This window comes from Danio rerio, chromosome 5 (genome assembly GCF_052040795.2).
Source record: "Danio rerio strain M-AB ecotype USA chromosome 5, GRCz13ab, whole genome shotgun sequence".
NCBI lineage: Eukaryota > Metazoa > Chordata > Actinopteri > Cypriniformes > Danionidae > Danio > Danio rerio.
Window position 1 is genome coordinate 47,763,024 of NC_141025.1, and position 23,397 is coordinate 47,786,420.

The following is a 23,397-nucleotide window of genomic DNA, read 5'->3' on the forward strand; positions in this document are numbered from 1 at the left end:
ATATCAAATAAATAGATAAATAGAAAACCTAATTTTTATTTTTAAGTCTCCATTATTACAAATGTGTTATCAGTCACAAATGTGTTCACTTGATTAGTTTTTCTTAGTCGCTTTGGTGCATTTCTCACAAAACTAAGCTATTTACATTTGCACAACAGTTAATGCATTTCTCAAAGCAATCAGTCATTTGTGCACATCATAGTAACAGTTTCTCATTCCTTCCAACAAATGCAAATGCCAAACAGGGTTTGTTTGCAAATGCTGTTGGACATGCATAAACTTTCAGACAACTCTCTGCTGTTTTATATAACATTATCATTTGCTTATGTCATATAGTCAAAATTAACTAAACTTGTGAATGCTGAATAGTAATTCCATATAGCCTAATAATTGTCCTAATTTCATTAGTCTAAAATAAGGGTGTATTGATTCTTTTGCACAATTCTGTGAATACATTTAAATAGCAAAGAGCAAATGCAGTAAAAAAAAAAAAAGTGAAACATACATATTCAGTGTCTTGTAGATACCTCACTAAATGCAGAGCTGTCTAACTTTACTGTAGTTTTCAAATAGCTGTGCAAATAGTATACAGTGCTGTCTTGAGCATTTTCAGGAGATGTCACCAAAATCTGAATTTTTTTTTTTTTTTTTTTTTTTGCATTGGAAAAAATTAACAGAATAAACTGTCATAATAAAAACATGACAAAGCCATTTGACTATCTTGTTCATCAACAATGGTGTCAGGACTTTTCATCTTGATGACATTGACACTTTTATTGACATGAATACTTGCTTTTAAGGAATGAGCTATCCATTTGGAGCAAGTGACACACTTTTGCAGGTTACCAGCTATAGTTTTGCAGTTTGTATACTTATTGTTTTGAGAAATGCATTACTGTTGTGCAAATGTAAATAGTGTTTTGAGAAATGCACCAAAGTGACTGAAAAAAGAAACTATAATTGAATTAGAGATAGATAGATAGATAGATAGATAGATAGATAGATAGATAGATAGATGATAGATAGATAGATAGATAGATAGATAGATAGATAGATAGATAGATAGATAGATAGATAGATATACATATCTATCAATACAAACATATATCTATACAAACATATAGCTGTGCCTGAATGAAAGAGCAGCAGTGAATTGAATGAATGAATCAGACTTCACACACACTGAGCTTCATGAATAAAAGCATTGCTCCGTTTCATCCTATACATAAACCCTCCAGGTATGTTTTTTTGTATTTGAGTGCTTCATAATTCAGCCATCAAATAGTCTTCTGAGTGCATACTTACTTTGAGGAAAAGTACAATATCTTCAAGGCTTTTTTTGATTTCAGAAGGTACATTCATTCATTTTCTTTTCAGCTTAGTCCCTTTATTATTCCGGGGTCATCACAGTGGAATGAACCCCCAACTTATCCAGCACTTCTTTTCACAGTGGATGCCCTTCCAGCCGCAACCCATCTCTGGGAAACATCCACACACACTCATACACTATGGCCAATTTAGCTTATTCAATTCATCTATACCACATGTCTTTGGACTGTGGGGGAAACCGGAGCACCTGGAGGAAACCCATGCGAACGCATGGAGAACATGCAAACTCCACACAGAAACATCAACTGACCCAGCCGAGGCTCGAACCAGCGACCTCCTTGCTGTGAGGCAACAACACTACCTACTGCACCACTGCGTCACCCACAAGGTACATTTAGGCATAAAGTATACAGTACATTAGAAAAAGTTAAAGAATACTGCATTTGTCCTGAAACAATCTCTCAGTCCGTGCATTTGACACTACAGGCAGTTTTGAAATTTGAATTATTATTATTATTATTTTTCTTTTCAAACTCTACAGTTTAAAGGAAAAATCAACAGTACACTTTCAAGTGTTTAACTAAGTGTTGTACTTTATCAAGTTGTAGAATTGAATTGATTTAATTGAATTTATTTGGCAGATTTTAGCAAAAGTGTACAAAAATACAAGTATTCCACACATTTTGAAACAAAACAGCTGAGGATAAAAACACAATAAAACCATGGGATTGTTTCCATTGTGGTCCTCACAAAAATAAAACAAAAACAAAATGTAGCTGCAAAATACAGTTAATGCATAAAACAAACAGTTCTTCCACATTTTAAATAAGGAACAAAATTATTCTTAATACAATAACATATAAACCATCATCATCCACCATGCCAACTAACTATACTCATCAAACAACCAACTTTTGATTGCTTTTTGAACCTTCTTAAGTCCTTTATTTCCTGATCGATTTTGGTAATTTGTTCCAATTTGTTTTATTTAAGGCCTTACTGAATACTGAACATATCCTTAAAACAATCCGAAGCTGTATATCCACTTCCTTAGATCCCCGTTTACACTACTTGTTAATGGTGAATCCATTTACAATACATGTTAATGGTGTTTTCTCAACATGAATAAATCATAAATCTCCTCTTCAGCAACATTTACTTGAAACCAAACTAGACAGTTTTAATAATATATTCTGAAGGCATCATTGGCCTGATCAAAACAAAGAATTCTACAGAAAATGCCTTTTTCAAAGTACTTACAGCTGGAAACACAAGTACTGAACACATCATGTTTTTTTTTCTTGGGAATAATATTTCTAAAGGAGCTGTTGATCTGGAACTGAACCAGTTTTTTGTAAAAACTCATACAACACAAACAGAAATCAAACAAAACCAAAACAAATCTGAAAAAACTGTTATGTGTAATAACAATGAAATAACACAAGGAGAAAGTACTGAACTACTGAAATGTGTTTAATACTTAAAAGGCTTTTGTGGTGATGGCAGCTTTAAGACGCCTCTCATATGGAGAATGAAGGAGTGATTTTTCACAGACTTCAACAGAGTGTACAAATTTTGATGGTTCTGTGGGTCTCATCTACCTAAACTGATCTTTATTTTGTATTTTCTATTGGGTTCAAGTCAGGTAATTGGCTGGGCCATTCTACAGCTTGGTTTTCTTTCTCTGAAATCATTTGAGAGCTTCCTTGGCTCTGTTTTGGATCATTGTCAATGTCTTGCTGAAATGTCTACTTTGGATTCATCTTTATCATCCTAATACTGTAGATGTTGGACTGAAGCAGCAGATACAGTATTTATTTACAATGAGGAAGAGCAGAGGGTTGCTGAAGAACTACTGAGAGATTTCAGCTGCTGTCTGGGTTTTCACTGCCTTTCTACACTTACCTTTCTTTATGTGTTTAATTTTTTTTTTGCGTTTTCTTATTTTATTACACATAACCTATATATATATATATATATATATATATATATATATATATATATATATATATATATATATATATATATATATATATATATATATTAACTTTTATAACTTTGTTTTCTTTGCATATATGGATTTCTTTGGTTGTTACCAACATCTGGGGAAAACTGCAAGTCAACAGCACCTTTAGAAATATGTTTTCTGAGGAAAATGATGATGTCTTCAATACTTATTTTCACCGCTTTAATTAATAATAATAATAATGATAACATTAATAAGAAGGAGAATTTTGAACCTGACTGATTTTTTGTCAGAAATATATTCTATTTCATATATATATATAATGAAAGAATGCATAATTTTAGAAAATTTACATTACAAAAATTATAGTAATTCTTAATGTAATAATTAAAATCAATCCTTTTTACTGTATTCATCTGTAGTGTCTTGGCTAAAGCACTTCTTTTTTTGGAGGGGTTTATTATAACACAGACAACATATGCAATTATTTTTATCAGTGTCAACAGTGTTTTATGAAAATTCAAAGGATTTTCTTTAAAATGATACTAAACATTTGCATTTTCAAATGTTGGATTTGGAAAGCTTTTCAATTAGGGAAGGCAAAATCCTGACATAAAATCCGAAATAGCACTTCACTTTAAGAGAACTAAATAAACTGAAATATAATTTACAAAATTGATTTTCCAGGACTCAGAATTACAATATAGACTGTCAAGTATAGAGGAAACACGATAGAATTAAAAAAATAATTGCTGTTGTTGCAGTATTTTGATAAAAACGTTAAGCTCAACGCAATTTCAAACACCAGATCTCAGCCTAAAAAAAAGCACAAGCATGTTTGCGTTTGCCCTCACTTGAAAGTCAGCCCACATTCTTTACCCACAACCTGGTTCAATTTGTTCCAGGACAATAGTCTCAAGCCATTAAATGAACTTTCTCCCTGTGGTGTTTCTGTTGAGGTATTTGCAGGCTTCAGGATCCAGGAACTGTAGACAGAGGGCAGAAATAATAAAAGGAGTTGAGTTAGAAGGTTAATCGGGAAGTAAAAAAAAAGTTTCTATTGGTTCTCAGGATCATGTAATTGTGTTGTAAAAAAGAAACCTATTATCTTTCTCCGCCGAGTGTGCTCTTGATGGACAGATTATATTCCTTGCATGAATGAGCATGAAATGAATCAAACTTATAGGTGATATTAATACGAGCCGTGGCAGTTTCCTCTTTATTTTTTGACACATTTTCCTTGTTACAGACACTTAAACGTATCGAATCCTTATACTTCACATCCACCCACATAAAGAAATACTATAGTAATTTATAGTAAATAGCATTTTTAATCATTTATTAAATTGTGTTGTGCTGTATATTTTTGTAGCAATTACAACACTTTAATTTAAGGTCACTGAGGTTACCCCTTTTTCCAGATTTAATATAAGTCTTTTGTGTCTCCAGAATGTGTCTGTAAAGTTTCAGCTCAAAACACCCATCAGATTATTTATTATACCTTTCAAAAGTTTCTGTTTTGTAGCGCTGAGCATCAGGTAGCAGTTTTTGTGAAACTTGCCATTAAGGCTAGTACTTCGCGCCCACCGCTTCCACGTAGACAGGTATGAAGGAAGCAGACGTCACGTAACGTTTGTGAGAAATACTACAGTAACTTTACCAATGAGTATTAGATGCATTTGTTGTGGAGTTGCAATGATGAGTCACACACAATGTCGTTACAAAGTTCACACACAGATACACACATACACCGCGGACACACAATCACACAGAGAGTGCACAGATTTTTGCACGCAAATGTGACAGCATACACATTAATATCCACTACTGTATGGGTATCCGTAGTGTTAATGTACGAAATAAACCTGATTTAACGTCCACAAACCGGGATTAAAGTGTCTTCTTTTATAATTGTTCTGACACTCGGCTGCGTTGATGAAGTAAATCTGAAGTAAATCGCTGTAATTCATTACAAACATGCACTGTTTTAAAAAACATTTTAAACTTGTAAAACTCACTCTTGATCACATTTGATGATGATTAATGATCTTTTATTCTCGGTTGTTTTGCGTACATCCTGTCTTGTTGATATGATTATACGCATTACTACAGAGACATGTTAATAAGGTTAATACGCAGCCGTCAATCAATTCGGTGGGCGGGGAAACCGCACTCCTACATCAAGATGCGGTCGTTCTGAAAACCACTCCTATTGGTCCACTGTTTTCATATTGTTAAATAAAAAAATAAAACGAAAAAAAAGAACTGGGTGTGTTTATATCACTTCAATATGACCGTCTATCCACTATACCAACACATATGTCTTTCCAAACAGCTTGAAATGTAGATATTTCAACATAGGTGCCCTTTTTGGATATTTAAATACTAACGATTAATTAATAAATGCTACAGCCTAATATTAGTGAATTAATAAACTGTAATAAATACAGTAGTTTTAGCTTTTACTACAGTAAACTGTGGTGTACTATGGAATAATAATTGATGATTGATGAACTATGGAATTAATAATGAATGATACATTATTTTTTCATTTTGACAATCCATTTAATATTAAAATTTCTGAGGTTTAGTCAGTAAAAACAGTACCCTAATTTAGCTATTTATGGCATTGCATTTTGTTGAATATCCACACCTTTGTCTATTTGTAATCAAAGGTTTTGTTGATATAATATTGTTCGATTTGTGGAGTAAAAGTCACAGTTTTTATTTTGAAAATAAACAATCAAAGTAGACCCCTGGTATATTATGTAAGTGTATTATGTATTAATTTTTTATTGAAATATATGGTTCAAACTTTACAATAAGGTTTTATTAGTTAATGTTAGTTAATGTCTTTACTAACATGCACTAAGAATGAACAATACTTTATTAATCAAAGCTCAACATTTATTTATGTACAACTTTTTTTCTTTACGATTATTTTATTTTTGTTAACTAATGTCATAAAAAAATGTATAAATAATGAATGTATTGTATTGTTCAGTAGTCTTCATGTTAATAAATACATTACTTTTAGTGGAACTTTATTGTAAAGTGTTACACTGTAAAAATATTGACCTTAAATTCACAGTAAATTATTGACTAATAATTGCATTGCTTTCACAGTAAGGTAATGTATGTAATTTCACAGATAATTGCTGTGAGGAAATTTTCACAGTAGATTTTGTCATGAAATTAAGTTTTGACAGTTTTTCATGGGAGAATAGTTGCTTGAAACTCAAATCTGTAGTTTATTTATAAAGATGGAGCGTATTTTAGAATGTTTTTTGATAATTCAGAGATGTGACCTCCAGGAGATGATTGAATATTTCAGGAGGACTTAATATTCTTGAATCTGTCTAAAGCAGGCTTTTTGCTGCTACTCATTCTGAAATAATTTTGGCAGCGTTTTTGGTTTCATTAATCAATTAATTTTATTTTATTACATTTTGGCTAAGCACAAAGTTTATGTTTCTGTGTTAACCTTATACAATTACATAAAGGTGCAGTGCACCCAAAATTTTCCCAGTAATGTGTTGCAGCTTGAAGGGCATCCGCTGTGTAAAACATATGCTGGATAAGTTGGCCATTCATTCCACTGTGGCAACCCCTGATTAATAAAGTGACTACGCCGAAAAGAAAATGAATGCATTAAAATTTACTATATTATTCATGTCGTTTCAAACCTGGATGATTTTCTTTCAAGTTTTTTTTTTTTTTTTTTTTGTAGATGTTGGTAATCGAAGTGTAAATATTTCTAAATATAAAATGAAAGAAAAAAGTTCCTGTACTAGCATAAAAGTTGATGTGTATTAAAATCTATGTTGAATAAAATAAGAAGAGATTGAATTTCTATAACTAACATGCAAAAGACACTATTATAATAACTTTAGGCATTACTGTGAATAAATATTAAACTTGGTTATAGGCGAATACTTGATTAAGCAGGTATTAGTCATGTCAGTTCTTGAATGTTGTTGCTCTTTTGTTGGTTTATTAATTTTATTTTCCTCATTTGGCCACTTCAGAGACAAACATCTTCTAAATGAATAAATGCTGAATATACATACATTTTTTATATACAACTCCAAATAAGAAAAAGTTGGGACACTATAGTAGTCACAGTTACAAATAGTGATTTGTAAGTTTACTTTGACTTGTATTTCATTGCAGACAATACAACAAACTTTATTTAATGTGTTCCTAATTACTTTATTTTTATTATAATTTTTTATCTTCTTCTTCTTCAAAAAAAAAAAAAAATGTTTATATATATATTCCAATTTTGGTTCTTTTAACACATTTAGGGCCCTATCATACACCCGGCGCAGTGTGGTGCAAGGCGCGGCGCAATAGTCTTTTGGTAGTTTCAGCTTGGCTCAAGAGTCGTTTTGAGGCGTTGCGCCACGCTGTTTAAATAGCAAATGCATTAGCGCTCATTTGTGCGCCCATAGGTGTTCTGGTCTAAAAAGGAAGGCGTTCTGAGGCGGACCGCTGGCGCGTCGCTATTTTGAGAAACTAAAATAGATTTTTCATTAGACCAAAACTAACCCGGTCAAAACTCCGGCGCAGAGTTGCTCTGTAGATGCTCTGTTTAACAGTGTTCTGTTAAAAAAAACTGTTAACTATTAACTGTTTGCTTGTGAAATGCTCATTTTTTCCACTTAGACTTACTTTGCGTCCTGTAAATAGCGAATGCACTCTTGGCGCGACGCAGCTGACTCTTAAAGGTAATGGGAGATGAGACTCTAATTGGTTTATTCTCAAAACACACCTATAATTCATTAAGAAAATAAACTCAACCCTTTTAGACCATAAGCCACGGCGCAAAGCAGGTTTTCCCGTCCTTAAATTAGCAAAAGTTCTGACACGCCCTGAAAGCGTTTGCGCCCTGCGTTTTGCGCTCTGCGCATGGACCATCAAAATAGAGCCCTTAAAGTTGCTTTATCATAATTACAATCGATTAACCTGTTGACATCACCTGTTTCAAATCACATAATTATTAAGTTTATCTGATTACTAGTTTATCTGATTACTAGCCCTAAAATGCTCCCGTCTCAACTTTTTTTGGAATGTGTTGCAGGTCTGAATGAGAGGAAAGGATGTGTTTACAAATGAAATGAAGTTTACAAGACAAAACATAAAATATTTTATGTTCATCATAGTGTATGCAATGAAATACAGTACAATGTAAATTTGAAAATCATTTGCGTTTTCCATACTGTCCCAACTTTTTCTGATTTGGGGTTGTAGCACTTTTAATAAAAACAAAATGAGTTGCATTTCCCCAGTGCTGCTCTTCTGACTGTTATTCTTAATTAAAATGCAAATACAGTTGTTCATTGCCTCTAGAAATATTTATAACCATATAAACTCACCATTAGCAATCAATATAGTGTCCTTATAGCACACACTTACATGCAAAACAGTGCATGTAGTTTTTACATTATTCATGTTATAAGAGTTATACAAATTTCGTATATTTGAAAGATGTGAACAGAAAGCATATGCAGAGCTCCCGCATTATTATGCAGGGAATCCTTCATAGCAGCAACAGCTGTCATAAAGCTGTTCTTCTCTGAAGCACCGCAGCAGCAGAAAATGTAAAATGCCTTTGAGGTATTTATCATTGCCTGAAACTAAGACAGGCAGCTTGTCGGATTTATGTCAAACTTCTTCATTCCTGTTTTCAATGCCAGGGTGGTTTCTTACGTGAAGCAAAGCATTCGGTTGACAAAGTGGATTCACATAATGCATGGAGATCTTCTGTCATTTGTATTCATTAGCCATAAGAGGAGGCCTATAGGACTCTAGATGTCTTTGCAAGCTGATCTATTTTAGGTTTTAGCTAAGATGGTTACTGTTCAATTTGTAAGATGGAAAGGCCACAAAACCAATAGCTTCATTTAGTATTATTGTCATGATGAGTCTCCCTGTGATTAAGCTCCTTCATATATTCTTAGGAATGCAGTGAGACATAATTGATAATTGAATTGATTTTGCTATTGCGGTTTAAAAAAAACAGAAATGTTAACATTATCTGAAAGCATGTACAGTCTGAGATGATTAGTTACCGGAACTGTACATGCCGACTCATCATGCATAGAAAAAGTCTATTAAATAATAACGTGCTGTGTATAAATGACAACAAAATATATGTGATTGTCCCAAAATACTTGTATATTTCTATTTTTGTTACTCTTAAAGATTTAACAAGTTAAAATGCCACTGATAGTCACAGCTGAGGCCACAGTGATTAAATGCAGGACCTTCATATTGCAGAGTGCCTCATTAAGTTAAGTGCTTCTTGGCTTTCAATCATTCATGCTATAAACGGGTGAATCATCCTCTTTGACTCAGTCATAAATGAGAAACAGAAGCATAAGGTCACACAACAAAAAGAAAGCAGAGGGCATAGGTATTATGCTGTAAATGCAGTCAAATGTTTGTCAGAATAGTCATTTTCTGTAACACAACACAAAGAATACTTCACATAGTCTTGTTTTTGAAAGACGTTCTTAAAATCAGAAGTTTCAAACTGAGCTCTGATTCCCAACAATGGCTTAATTTGACTAATTGATTCATTCAGGTCATGTTGCCAGATTGATTTACATTGACATGAGCCATATACAGAATCTCAAATATTTTAATATAGAATCGATATGTGTTTGTGGTTCTTTATGGATCAATTGATGCCAGTGAAGAGCCTTTATTTTATGTATGCATACAGTCTTAAAAATAAAAGAGTTCAGATGCAAAAATCATTTTAGTGTCATCTTAAATTTGCTTCTAAAATTAGTTTTTTTCTTAGGATCCTATATTTGTGTTCAGTTATTTCAACGCAATCTCATAGCAATTCATAACTTTTTGATTTAGTGGCTAATTCATATTAATTTGTATGATCTCAAGCTGCGATCACACTGGGCTTTTCCTCCCATAGACTTCCATTCATACGCACGCGAATGCGTCAGACCGGAAACACAGGGTCATGTTCAAGCTTGGTGAACTATGACCTGCGAAATTGCATCACTTGACTGCGTGAGACCAATCGAGGATCAAAACATGACCTCTCTGGACAGAAATTTAAAACATGGAGCACTCGCTTGCTTTTAATGCCTAATAATCTTGTTTATTCCCACCCCTTTTCGCAGTGCCGTATGACAGAATTTCGCATTATCAAACTTTTTTTTTTGTTTGTGTGTGTCATCATACAATTTAGTATGATTTGCTCATCACCCAATGACGGTTGGGGTTAGGGTTGGGGTTGGGTGCCACGTCTCCTTTTTAAAATTATACATTTTTGTATGACTGAATTAGCCACTAAACTGACAAAACGTAAAATATGTTTCCTCGTGAGATCAGGCTGGTTATTTCACTTTAAAGGCAATAACATATTATTTGACAAAAGTGGATTTACTAATCATACACACAGGAGCTTGAGAAAAATGTCCAATTAAGGAGAAATTTTCAAACAGCTTTTAGAGGTTTTTGCATCTGAACTCTTCATAAAATATATATATATATATATATATATATATATATATATATATATATATATATATATATATATATATATATATATATATATACATTTCCATCAATACATTTGTCAATTAAAACATATTAACTGGCAAGCCAACTTAACTTTCAAAATTTTAAACTCAAATGTTTTCTGGCAAATGAAATTCTGCAAATAACATGCATAACTTAACCTCTGTTAAATCGAACACATTGATGCCTTGTGTCGGAATAAGAGAAGACAGTTGGTGCTGGGGCCTGGCAGGGTACCCACATAGCAAAATTTCTCTGGCCCTGCTCTGACCCACACAATCAGGTTTTGCTTGGCCCACGTGCCGCAGTGAATTACGGTACATAACTGGACCAAGTCTTGCTTTCAGGCAAGACCCAAACATGAACAATATCTGGGCCAAGTCTCAGCCAAGTTATTAGCCCACAACTGAGCCTGAACTGGGCCAGATAAGTTGGTGTGTCACGACTGCAATGAAATTGAGAAACCCATGAATCATTGCACTTTAGGCTTGCTATATGGGCATTTGAAGGGACCTGATTGGTAAAATTATTTCTTTATTTGAAAATAATAAAAATACGTTTTAAATGTTGGTCAAGATAGGCCAAACTTACATGGCCCACATATCAATTATTACCATCTGGGCCAAATACTACATTTTACATCTGGGCCAAATACTACAATTTACTTCTGGCCCAAGGATTGTGTGCCACCTTGAAGACGATGCCATCTCTGCCAAACCAGGGCCATTTTTGGCCCACATGCTGTATGCCAGTGGATGAATGCCTGCTGTGCTGGATTTATGCCAAACCTAGGCCAGAATTCTTTGCTACCTGCGTAGAGTTGGTGCACAGCAAAATCCTCAGAGTAAAATTTACTCAGTTCAGAGAATATTTGGTCCGTCTCCAGTGGCGTAGCGCAAAATGCAGAGGCCCCCCTGCAGGGATCGCTGACGGGGCCCCCTGATGAAGGGGGGGGGGGGGATGGGGGGATACGTCACACGTCAATTTGCATATCACTGGCGTCATCACGTTCTACCGTTTCTGTTTGTTTAACAGCCTATGGTTAATAAAGGGGCATTTATAATTGCACTACACTTTTTATAAGCATGTTTATTTAACTAAATGTATTGCTGTTTGAATACAGTATGTCATTATAGATGTGTAGTGAATGTGCAGTAATCTCTCATATGTAATAAACTCAGACAAGTTCAGAAACTGTCACTAATATCTGTGATTGTGAACAAGAAAAGAATAAACGCTCCAATTAAATTGTTAAAATAAAGTAGAAGTAGATCGGTTTGACTGTACAAGGGAAATACCTTCACACTGCCTGTGCTAAATCATTTGTCGTCGGTACGCAGAGGGGTGATCTGCTCTCGGGCTGCAGGTGGGAGAGGCTGCTGTACGAGGACTGACTGGGCCGCCTGTCAGTGCTGTGAGGCGGGGGAGGGGCCGGCGGCATAACACGCAGCTCGTTGAGAAGAGTAGGGACGGTACAGTATGGACAAATGACAGTCTAAAAAAAATCTCCAATAACACAAAAAAAGTCGCTAGATTTGTCGCTAAGGGGGTCTGAAAAGTCGCTAAATCTAGTGACAAAGTCGCTAAGTTGGCAACATTGGCGGCAAGCAATCAGAATGAAGTAGTCCACCGCTTGAGAGGTGTTCAGAGAACACAGACCTGTGAACTTTGGTTCCGACCACAGTTGTTCCCAAGAGTTTGATTATTGCGTTCGCCGGTGGATTTTTAATTATTCAAAATCACGACGACGCGGGGCCCCCTAATCACGCGGGGCCCCCCCGCGGTGCGTGCCCTGCGGGCCCGTCCGCTACGCCACGGACCGTCTCTAAATTGAGTAAAATTTACTCAGTAGCAGAGTTAATGAGACAACGATGGGGTTAATTAAGTGTTGATTAAGCACTGATGATGAACACCTGCTGTTAATAAGCAAAAAAGAGAAGAGAAACACTAAATTACAACTGACTTCAGTCACAGCCATAGATGAAATAAACTGAAATAAAACACATCAAATTTATCAAAATCTCAGCAGAGGATCATGAAGCAACTCCACAAACAACAGCTTTACTTATTAACAACCTGTTTGGTCTTACTTCTGCCACACTCTACAAAATTCCATATAGTGATTTAACTAAGTATTTTTTTACAACAACAATAAAAAAAAAAAAAAAAACACTTTTTGTGTTTTAAGCTGTCGCCATTGAGGAGAACAGTTGCTTTACTTGGACACTGACACAATTTCAAATGATTTGTTAGCCAAAAGGTGTATTGAGGCAATTATTGAATAAAGAGACCATGTGCTCTGGATAGTGGATATTTGATTCTGTTCAAATCAGATTATTCAATTGCCACAATCCTAGGAATACCTTCCTTCCTTTCTTAGTTCCTGCCTTTCTTAATTCACTAGTGACAACTTGCTCCAAAGTCAATGAGACAACCTGCTCCAAACTGACAATTGTGCTAAAGTTGGCTAAATGTCAGGGTTAGCCCAAGTCAGCAAATGTATCAAAAGACACGTTACCGTCTCATCTATTTTGTGCACAATAGTATTTTCTCACATCTATACCTACCTAACAATGTTGTAATGAATAAAATTTGAAAAGTGATTTGTTTTTACTTTTTAGGCCAAAAAATAAGTGTGCTAACCTTATCTTGAACAGAACACATGTGAACTGACTAAAGAAAAGTCACACAAAATATCTATTTAATTTTTTTAGATAGCACCTAGAGTTATGAACAGTATGACAACTTACCCCACTCTCCCTACATAACCTTTATCTGAATCTGGCCAAAAAAGCTGATCAAAAGTCTCTAAAAAGTTGATCAAAAAGGTTCCACATGGGATTTTCGCAATAGCATTATAGCTGGCTCTCCATGTTATTAGAAGAAACTTGTTTTTAGAGTGAAGAACCTTTCTTTTGTCCCCTCAGACTATTTATTTTAATGACATTTTTTAATATATCTCCATTAAAACTTTAGCAAAATGCTGATGCACCTTTAAATCACGCCAGTTTCCCAAATTTGGCAAAGAGATCCCTATTTTGACTTTCAGTAGGACATGCACCGTCACGTCATAAATCCAGCAGCACGGAGTCTTGGAGGGGGTTTCTTAACGTCACGACGCGGTGTTTCCGTCAGGTCTCTGCGCAAAGCCGAAGCATTAATACAACTCTCTCTCTCTCTCTCTCTCTCTCTCTCTCTCTCTCTCTCTCTCTCTCTCTCTCTCTCTCGCTCGCTCGCTCGCTCTCTCTCTCTCTCTCTCGAAGTACTGCAGATACAGAGCAGCAGCAGCGCTGAAACACTGTCAGCTTTTGCTTTAGTTACCGCGGTTTTAACAGGACACACATACATGATTATTGATTAGCATCGGCGGCCGGCTCATAATGGAGAACCAGCATCGACATCTCATCTTCTCAGCTCCGTAAAAGGTGAGTCAAAGCTTTCGGACTTTCGCCTCGTAATTTTGCTGCATTAGCCTGTACTCTAATAAAACAAATTTTAATATTAGTTTGTCAGAAGACAAAAGACGAGGATGCACAAATCAGCATTATGTTGTCGGACAGCTCAGTTGTCCAAGAAGCAAAAGTTATTTTCTTCCAGACTTGTAGAATTTAAAGACTCTAGCGTAACTAACAGTGATTTAGATCGATCAGGCTAACGTTAAGTCTTAAGCATTAGTTTATAATAAATTACGTTCAGTGGTTTACTGTATGATTACCGGAGGGTGTCCGGTGATGAGAGGAAGAGACTGAGCGCTGTTCTGGAGTCAGTTTTGACATGAGCGAAAGCGACTGATCGGTGGCTGGAAGAGAGCAGAGCGCGCGCATCTCCCGCCGCGGGCAACACGGCCACTGCAGAGACACTCACACAGACACTAAATTACTTTTTTTAATGCTTACATTTTTAATGCTCATTCTTGGGTATGATACCCATGAGGTAACATAATTAGTGTAACATGGCGAGAAGACTTGAAAAACGAGCCATGGCGTGCTCATAAGAGTTTTTAAATCTTCACAGATTAAGAATAGTGTTTACTGCAATCAACAAGCTTTATATTTATGGGGCAATGTTAATGCTGCTTACTATAATAGCTTCCTTTTAATTAATTAATTAAATAAATAAATAATTAATTCATTCATTTTCCTTTAGCTTAGTCCCTTTATTTATCAGGGGTCACCACAACGGAATGAACCACTAACTTATGCAGCATATGTTTTACACAGCGGATGCCCTTCCAGCTGCAACCCAGTACTGAACACACACTCATTCACACACATACACTACAGCCAATTCAGTTTATTCAATTTATCCTATACCGGGAATACATGCAAACTCCTCACTGAAATGACAACTGACCCAGTCGAGTCTTGAACCAGCGACCTTCTTGCTTTAAGGTGACAGTGCTAACAATTGTGCCACCATCACTCCATCTAATCTATAGGCCAATTCTATTGGGGGTACATTTTCCTTCTCCATACAAACCTCTCTCACTCATTCACTTAATCATTTGCTAACTCACTTACACAGTCCCTGATTTATTGCCACAGCGGAATGAACCATCAATTTCTCTGGCATATGTTTTACACAGCGTATGATCTTCCAGCACTTCCAATTTACTTATTTAATTTACTTAAAAGCTACTGCATGTCTATGCATGGGGAAAACTGGAGCACCCTGAGAAGAACATGCAAACTCCACACAGAAAGACCTCCTGGTCCAGTCGGAACCATACTAATCATTTAGTACACACTGCGCTGCCCCGCTGTCTAAAAAATACTAACTTCACAAAAAGAACACCTTCGTGCTTTAAAACAAATTTCTCATTTTTTATTTTTTAGTGTTTTTGCCTCCTGAATTATACGTTCAGCTTCATCCATTCATACATTCATTCATTCATTCATTCATTCATTCATTCATTCATTTATTCATGATGCCCTTATAGCTGCAACCCAGCACTGTGGTGGAAACGCATTCCGCTTCAATTATCATTAAATAATGCTATTGTATTATATATATATATATATATATATATATATATATATATATATATATATATATATATATATATATATATATATATACACACACACAGTTGAAGTCAGAATTATTAGCCCCCTTCGATTTTTTTTCTTCTTTTTTAAATATTTTCCAAATGATGTTTAACAGAGCAAGCACATTTTCACAGTATGTCTAATAATATTTTTTCTTCTCAACAAAATCTTATTTGTTTTATTTCGGCTAGAATAGAAGCAGTTTTGAATTTTTTATGAACCATTTTAGGGACAAAATTATTAGCCCCTTTAAGCTATATATTTTCTCTATAATCTACAGAACAAACCACTGTTATACAATAACTTGCCTAATTTCCCTTACCTAACTAGTTAACTTAATTAACCTATTTAAGCCTTTAAATGTCACTTAAGCTGTATAGAAGTGTCTTGAAAAATATCTAGTCAAATATTATTTACAGTCATCATGTTAAGATAAAATAAATCAGTTATTAGAAATGAGTTATTAAAATTATTATGTTTAGAAATGTGTTGAAAAAAATATTTTCTCTGTTAATTCATAAATTGGGGAAAAAATAAACAAGCGGTCTAATAATTTAGGGGGGGGGGGGAGGAGGGCTAATAATTCTGACTTCAACTGTATATATATATATATATATATATATAATACTATTGGGACTATTATATTTATTTGCACATTCTACTTTTTTATAGACTAGTAGTTCCCTAATGTATGGATGTATGTTTTACATGTATTTATTTGACATTATATCCACATAAATTTTGAAAATGTAAATTCTCAAAAAAAAAAAAAAAAAAAAGGTTGCCAGTACACTGTAAAATTAAAAAAAAGCAAAAGAAAATAAATTCAGTCAGTTGTTGCCAGTGTTTGCCCATAAATCGAAGCTTTTAATTTCAGTCACTTTAATCTCATTCAGCTACAGTGCAGCTCTGAGTTTGTATATCCTTGAAGACTGTGATGCTGCATTAACCAGGCTTTAATCTTTGCCTTCAGAAATTTCATTTTCTCCACTCTGCCTCATTAGACAGCATTTTAAGCACTGATCAATTCATTTACATTTATAACTAAGCTATAGCATTGTGTAAAAATGCAGTTTAATTTGTTCTTTAAGATTGACGTCCCACGGGATGATGAAGCTTTTGTGTTTCTCTTGCATTTAGTTTGCATGAACCATGTCTGATGTTCAGACTTGATTGTGCTCCTGTAACAGCATTCATGCTGGTGGGAAGGCTCTGTTTCCGATTGAGAAAAGGCTTTATTGAATTACCTGCTGAATGAAGCAGCCGGCCATGTCGTGATCGAGAGCGACAAGCCTCATATAATCCAAGCCTACATTTTTTTTCTCTTTAGTGTGCATGGCAATACTTCATATATATTAGGAAACCTTGATGTATCATTGATTTTGGAGATGTGGGAAATGCACTCTCAAGATGAACTTTTAGGTACAGACTACAGAATTACGTGGGATTAATCTGTTAAACATGTTCAGAGGGATCTGCCCATACAGTATCTGAATGTGTAAACATTATCAACACTGTCAGTTGGAATTATATACACTCATTCAGATTTTTTTTTATCATTCCAAATGTGGCCTTCAGATGAATTGAGACTGTCAAACTGGTTTTCAGCCTCATCATTCAGACAGAACATCTTGTGCTAACAGTGTTTAGTGTTAGAACATTCATATTTGATATTATGAGTTACATATTCTTAGCAGTTGTTATATATATTTTTTTCTGTGTGCTTCAATACAATTTAGAAAAGTAGCAAATCATATAAAATGTAATCTTAAAATTTATTAAATCTCGGAAAATAGCAATCAATATTTTAGGAATTTATTTATTCATTTATTATTATTATTTATTCATTAATTCCACACAGAAAAAAGGCATTCATTTTCACAGCTTAAAATATAAAAGATTTTTAAAATTTGTGGCATTTTCCCTATAATATATTTATTTTAAATAAATTTGTCATAAATTAATAAATAAATTAATAACAATATTCATGCTAGTATGATCATTAAATAAAACAATATATATAACTGAAATATAATCATAAAATTGAACGTTTATTGCCAAATTTATTTCTAAGTCTAAAAGTAAATCAGAAAATGCTGGTATTATTATTTTCTTTGTTTCCAGACAGCTTATTCACACTCCAACAGGACATTTTGTTTTTCCTCTTGCTCCATAATATCATCAGTTCCTAAAGCAATCTCTCAGCACAAGATGCCCTAGCCAGTGTCCTTCTTGAAGGGTTCTTTTTTTAATGTGATTATGTCCTCTCCAAACCATTAGGAGATTGAACCTGGCTTATTCACAGCGCTTGACTTTCCTCTTGTCTGCATTTCAGTTTATGCATTTCAAAGTCAAAACTGCTACAAAAAACATTGAAAACGTTTTGATCTTGTATACATTTTGGTATGGCAATTTGGTATTCTAGGATTTTTTGTGTGTTGTTTGCATATATACTGTACATTAACCAAGTACTCCTGCAAGTATTGTGCTCAAATTAAATTGAATTAAAAATTAAAACTGATTTTTTTTTCTTTTTTTAAATATTTCCCAAATGATGTTTAACAAAGCAAGGACATTTTGACAGTATGTCTAAAAATATTTTTTCTTCTGGAGAAAGTCTTATTTGTTTTATTTTGGCTAGAATACAAAAAAATACAGATTTATTTTTTTAAAAACTTATTTAGCTTATTTTAAATAACAAAATTATTAGCTCCTTTAAGCTAACTTTGTTTAGTCTACAGAACAAACCGTCGTTATACAATAACTTGCCTAATTACCCTAACCTGCCTAGTTAACCTAATTAACCTAGTTAAGCCTTTAAATGTCACTTTAAGCTGTATGGAAGTTTATTATATTTATTATATATACACTTATATATGTTTGTGTGTGTGTGTGTGTGTCCAGTTCTCAAATCTGATTAACAACAGTCCCAAAATAACAGCACTCATACAGCCTCATTACCCTTGTGTATTACTTCTGCAACATAGAGTGCCAGGAAATTAATAAACTCACTACAGTTTGACAAATATTGCAGCTGTTGGACAACATAATGTACCTTCAAGGCTTTTTAGGCGAGAATGTAGTTGTTTAGATTGCAACTATTAAGACGGCTGCTGTACTAAGGTGTAACATATTTCAGATAATTTAGTATTAAAATTAGTTCAAAACAACATCACTGCATAGTCTGATTTTTAAAGTCCTTTCAAATCCTGCTCACACACACAAAAAAAAAAAAAGTAATAAGGGCACAATTGCTGGCACAATTATAGCTAGCTAGGGACTGTTTTCAAGTGCTGCATAATATTATTGCACCTGATGCAGCCATGGTACAGCAACAAAGTTCCTTGATTTTTAAGCCAAAATGAGAGTGTAAAGCCATGTTCAATTGAGAAAATAGTAACTTTTAATTTTCCATCACTCTTACTGTAGTACATAATGCAACTACACATTAGTCTAGCAGAGTGGAGTGTTCTTTTGATACATTATTACAGTTCAGATCAATGTGATGTGTCTAACTGTTTAGTTTTATGACAATTATCTGTGTAATAGGCGGGATAAGGGATATCTAGGCATTTTTTTATAAAGCCCTACAATCCTATGCAACAACCAATAAGCCTAGATAAGATTTCATTCTGCAAAATGACCACCTAGATGTACTTTATTCCTTACTTGTGAAAATCAATATTATATTCAATACTACAAAAATCCTTACTGCAGCAGCATTAAATACAGAATGCAATTTAGCATTCTCTGGTTTTTCATTCACTTTGTCATTTGTCTCTTGAGGATTTTGGGTAATGTGGAGCACTAATTAAAGCCTTCAAAAGCTTCCAGTGACTGACATCTGTGTCCACCCCCCAAAGATTAATTTTCAACTTATCTGTAGGGCTTGATTAGCTCATAGAGGTCATATAAATCCTTTGGGAGCAGGTGTGAGTAGAGTGAATACCCCAGAAAGATCTTATTTAATTTGCGCCAAACATGATGATTTATGTTATTCCAGGTTTAAAATGTTTCTGAGAGCATCTTTAGCATCAATCGAAGCAAATCTGACCGTTTGATTGGGCGTACAGTAGAAATTAAAAGAATAGTTCCATGAACGAAAAGTTCCATGGAAATTAAAATGTATTCACCATTTATTCACCCGCAATTGTCTCCAAACCTTTATGACTTTCCTGTGTTTCAATTAAGATATTTTAAAAAGAAATCTGGAAACCAGTTAATGACATCTATAGTAAGAAAACTAAATTAGACAGGCTACCAACTTTCAGCATTCTTCAAAATATCTTCTTTTGTGTTTATCAAAAAAACAATAAGCTCAAACATATTTGGGACAAGGGTGGGTAAATGATGACAGAATTTTAATTTTTGGGTAACTCTTCACTTTAAACATTTATAGGACAATAAACAATCAAATAAACAAACAAACAAATACATGAACAAATAAATAAATACATTTTGGACAAAATTCCTTAACAGCCTGCAATATTGTTCAATTTTGTAAACAAACTGACTTATGAGACGCCATGTAATCGTAACTCCTCCATCCTCTGATCTTAAGAATGGGTCTATGAGACTTTACAACAGCTAATGGATAAAAAGGGAGGCTTGTTTCACTTCCATTGTGTTCACATGCCGTTGGGAAGCTGAGTGCTCAGGCTGCGGAGTAATCCATTATTGGCCGACTCAATGGATGTGGACTGTGTGTCTGTCTGAGAGCTCTGACGGCCCCAGTGAACTGCATGATTGGCCCCTCGGTCAAGACGCAGCACTTCCCCCAAACTACCTGCGTAATGTGGACAGATGCTAACAAACGATAGACGGCAGAAGATCATGGAGATCATCAGCTCTTATAGAAATGGAAAATGTGATTTCTGTAAAAGTACAACTACACTGTATAATGTGATTAGGGTACTTTACTTAAAAAAAGTAACTCACTGCTTTATAAATATTAAGTAAACAAACTACAGTCTGTAAAAAATATTAGCCCTCTTGTCATTTTTTCTTTTTTAAATAATTCCCAAATGATGTTTAACAGAGCAAGGAGTTTTTTTTTTTTTGTAATTTTATTTATGTATTTAGATTTATTTAAAAAAATGAAAATATAAAAGTTTTACAATCAGACAGAAAAATACTAACAGCTATTGCAAGGGCATAGATTTGCTTTTGATTTTCATGGGGGCCTAATTTGACACCAACCTCCTCCCTCCAATTGTAAAATTTAAATGTAACTTTACATTTAAAATGTAAAGTTAAAGGAATGTCTGTCTAAAAATTAGTTTAAAAAAGACTTACGTTTACAGAATTTTTTTCAAGTATAATATTGCCATTCATGCACTTTAAGCTGAAAGATGACTTTAAGCTTTTCCTTCTCTGACTATGCAAACAGAACAGCACATGTTCTATTTCACACTTAAAAAAACTTTAATGAATAAATCAAATACAATTAGTAATAAAAACAAGATTCAATCTAACCTGTATCATGGTGCAAAGGTAAATTTACATGATTTTGTTATCATGTAAATTTTCATGCCTTCATTCCTTTGACAAGGAATGAAGGCAGACTTCTGGAAAGGGTGAGGGATATGACACAATAACCATTTTATCTCGTTTGTCATGAAGGCCAAAATCTAAACAATTTTTATTAATTCCATGTTTACTATTACGTGGACTTGTAGCGAACTTTACTTCAAGTGACTGACACTTTTCTTTGAAATGTAGCTGCTTTTGCCTCACCTGAGTCTTGCACAGTAAGCCTGACTGAAAAATTTTAGCTAAACGTTATTTTGTTTTAGAGGTCATTAAATTATTGGTGGGACATTTCAGTATTCTGTGGATATTTGTGGGAATACGTCCCCTCCGCCCATGCTTATTCTTCACCCTTGAGCTATTATCCCATATATATCCCCCATCCCCTCACCCCGTTAAATGCACATCAGGAAACACAGAATAACTGTAGTTTAGACCAAGTTTTTAGACCAAAATTTGACATTCTTTGACGTTGCATATATAGATTTTTTTCAATCGTCAGAATATCCAGTTTAGCATGATTGATCTGTGCTGATGACAATAGTGAATGTAACCAGTGCTTAACTGAGAGATCGTGAGGGGGTTTCCACCTCTGTACCAACATTTTCTTTGTAGCAGTTGAGGCAGCTAACCAAAATGTATGGACCTTTGAATTTAGGAGAAATTGAGAGTTATCAGTTATCATTCAATAATAACAATACAGGATCTTTGGGGAAACAAATTTTTATGACTTTAAATAAAATGTCCAGCAGTGTTTCCCAAAGTTTTTGCACCTCCGGACATTCCCACATCATATGTAAAAAGAGTAAAGAATTTCTCACAGTATTTCCTATAAAAGCTTTTCTTCTGGAGAAAGTCTTATTCGTTTTAATTCCACTAGAATAAATTAAAAAAAAACTTTTTTGGGGTTCAATATTACCAGCCCCCTTAAGCTATTTTTTTTTAGATTGTCTACAGTACAAACCATCATTATGCAATGACTTGTCTAGTTAACCCTTTAAATGTCACTTTAAAGGTTCAGGACACACTGGAGAACTTTTTTTTTTTAAAATATTAACAGATGTGTGTGTGTTGAGCATTAGTTAAGACAATGTTAGCACCTGTCAGCTTTAATTGTGGGGAAAACTGGATAATTTTGAGCTTTTGTAAGCTAATTTCAGCTTCCGGGTTTAAAATGATTTTTGGGGCGGGATCTAAGTCGGCGACGTAGCGCAGTACTGCAAGTGCAATGATGAGGCGTCGGTTTCTCATTATTATTCAAAGCGGAGTTTCCTTATCCTATGAGAAGAGCCGGCTGCTTAATTATTCATGAGACCTGCCAGAGTCAAGCTCGTGCTGTGAGACACGCCACAGTATTTAGCCGTTCATGAAGGCTCATATGCTTTTGTTTCCATGATCTACGGGGTTTGTTGCATGTTTTCCCCCGCGATCTTGTCAGGGCCGATCATACAGCAAAGCTGTGTGTGTGCTGCTAGCATTTTTGTCGGGAGAGCAGCACGAGAATTAGAGAATGGCGGACACTGTCTTTTATCAGGAGTTCGTTCACATTCAGACACATCACTGTGCTGCTGTGTTTGCCTAAATCCTCCAGATTACCAGCAGGGCTAATGGTTAAAATAGACAGGTCAGGAGACCTGCTGCACTGAGTCTGCTGGATACGGGGATTGACGGAAAATCCTCATTTATAGTCTTTACATGAACGCACTTATCTTTATAATGATATAAATTGTGGTTATGTGTATATGAAATTACGAATAACAAATGTAGCAGGGCATTAAATCACTGTTCATTTCTTTGCATTTTAACTTTGTAAACTATAAACTCATGCATCTCCTCACGGTTTGTCTCATTTTGTGAGCTAACTGACAACAACAGTTTTTCGCTCACGTTCTCCCCTGCTGGCCACGCCCACTCCTGCCCGATGCTCGCGGAGCTCCACGCCCATTAATCATGCATCTTTTGAAAAAATTCTGA

General features: G+C 34.6%; 1 protein-coding gene across 1 annotated transcript in view; it reads left to right on the forward strand.

Moving 5' to 3' along the window:
• The first annotated feature begins 14,115 nt into the window (after positions 1–14,115).
• sv2ca (synaptic vesicle glycoprotein 2Ca) overlaps positions 14,116–23,397 on the forward strand; it is a 91,529-nt gene continuing 82,247 nt past the window's right edge. The window contains exon 1 of the mRNA XM_087252348.1: positions 14,116–14,271. The gene's annotated coding sequence lies outside the window, so the exon portion shown is untranslated. The remainder of the gene's footprint in view (positions 14,272–23,397) is intronic.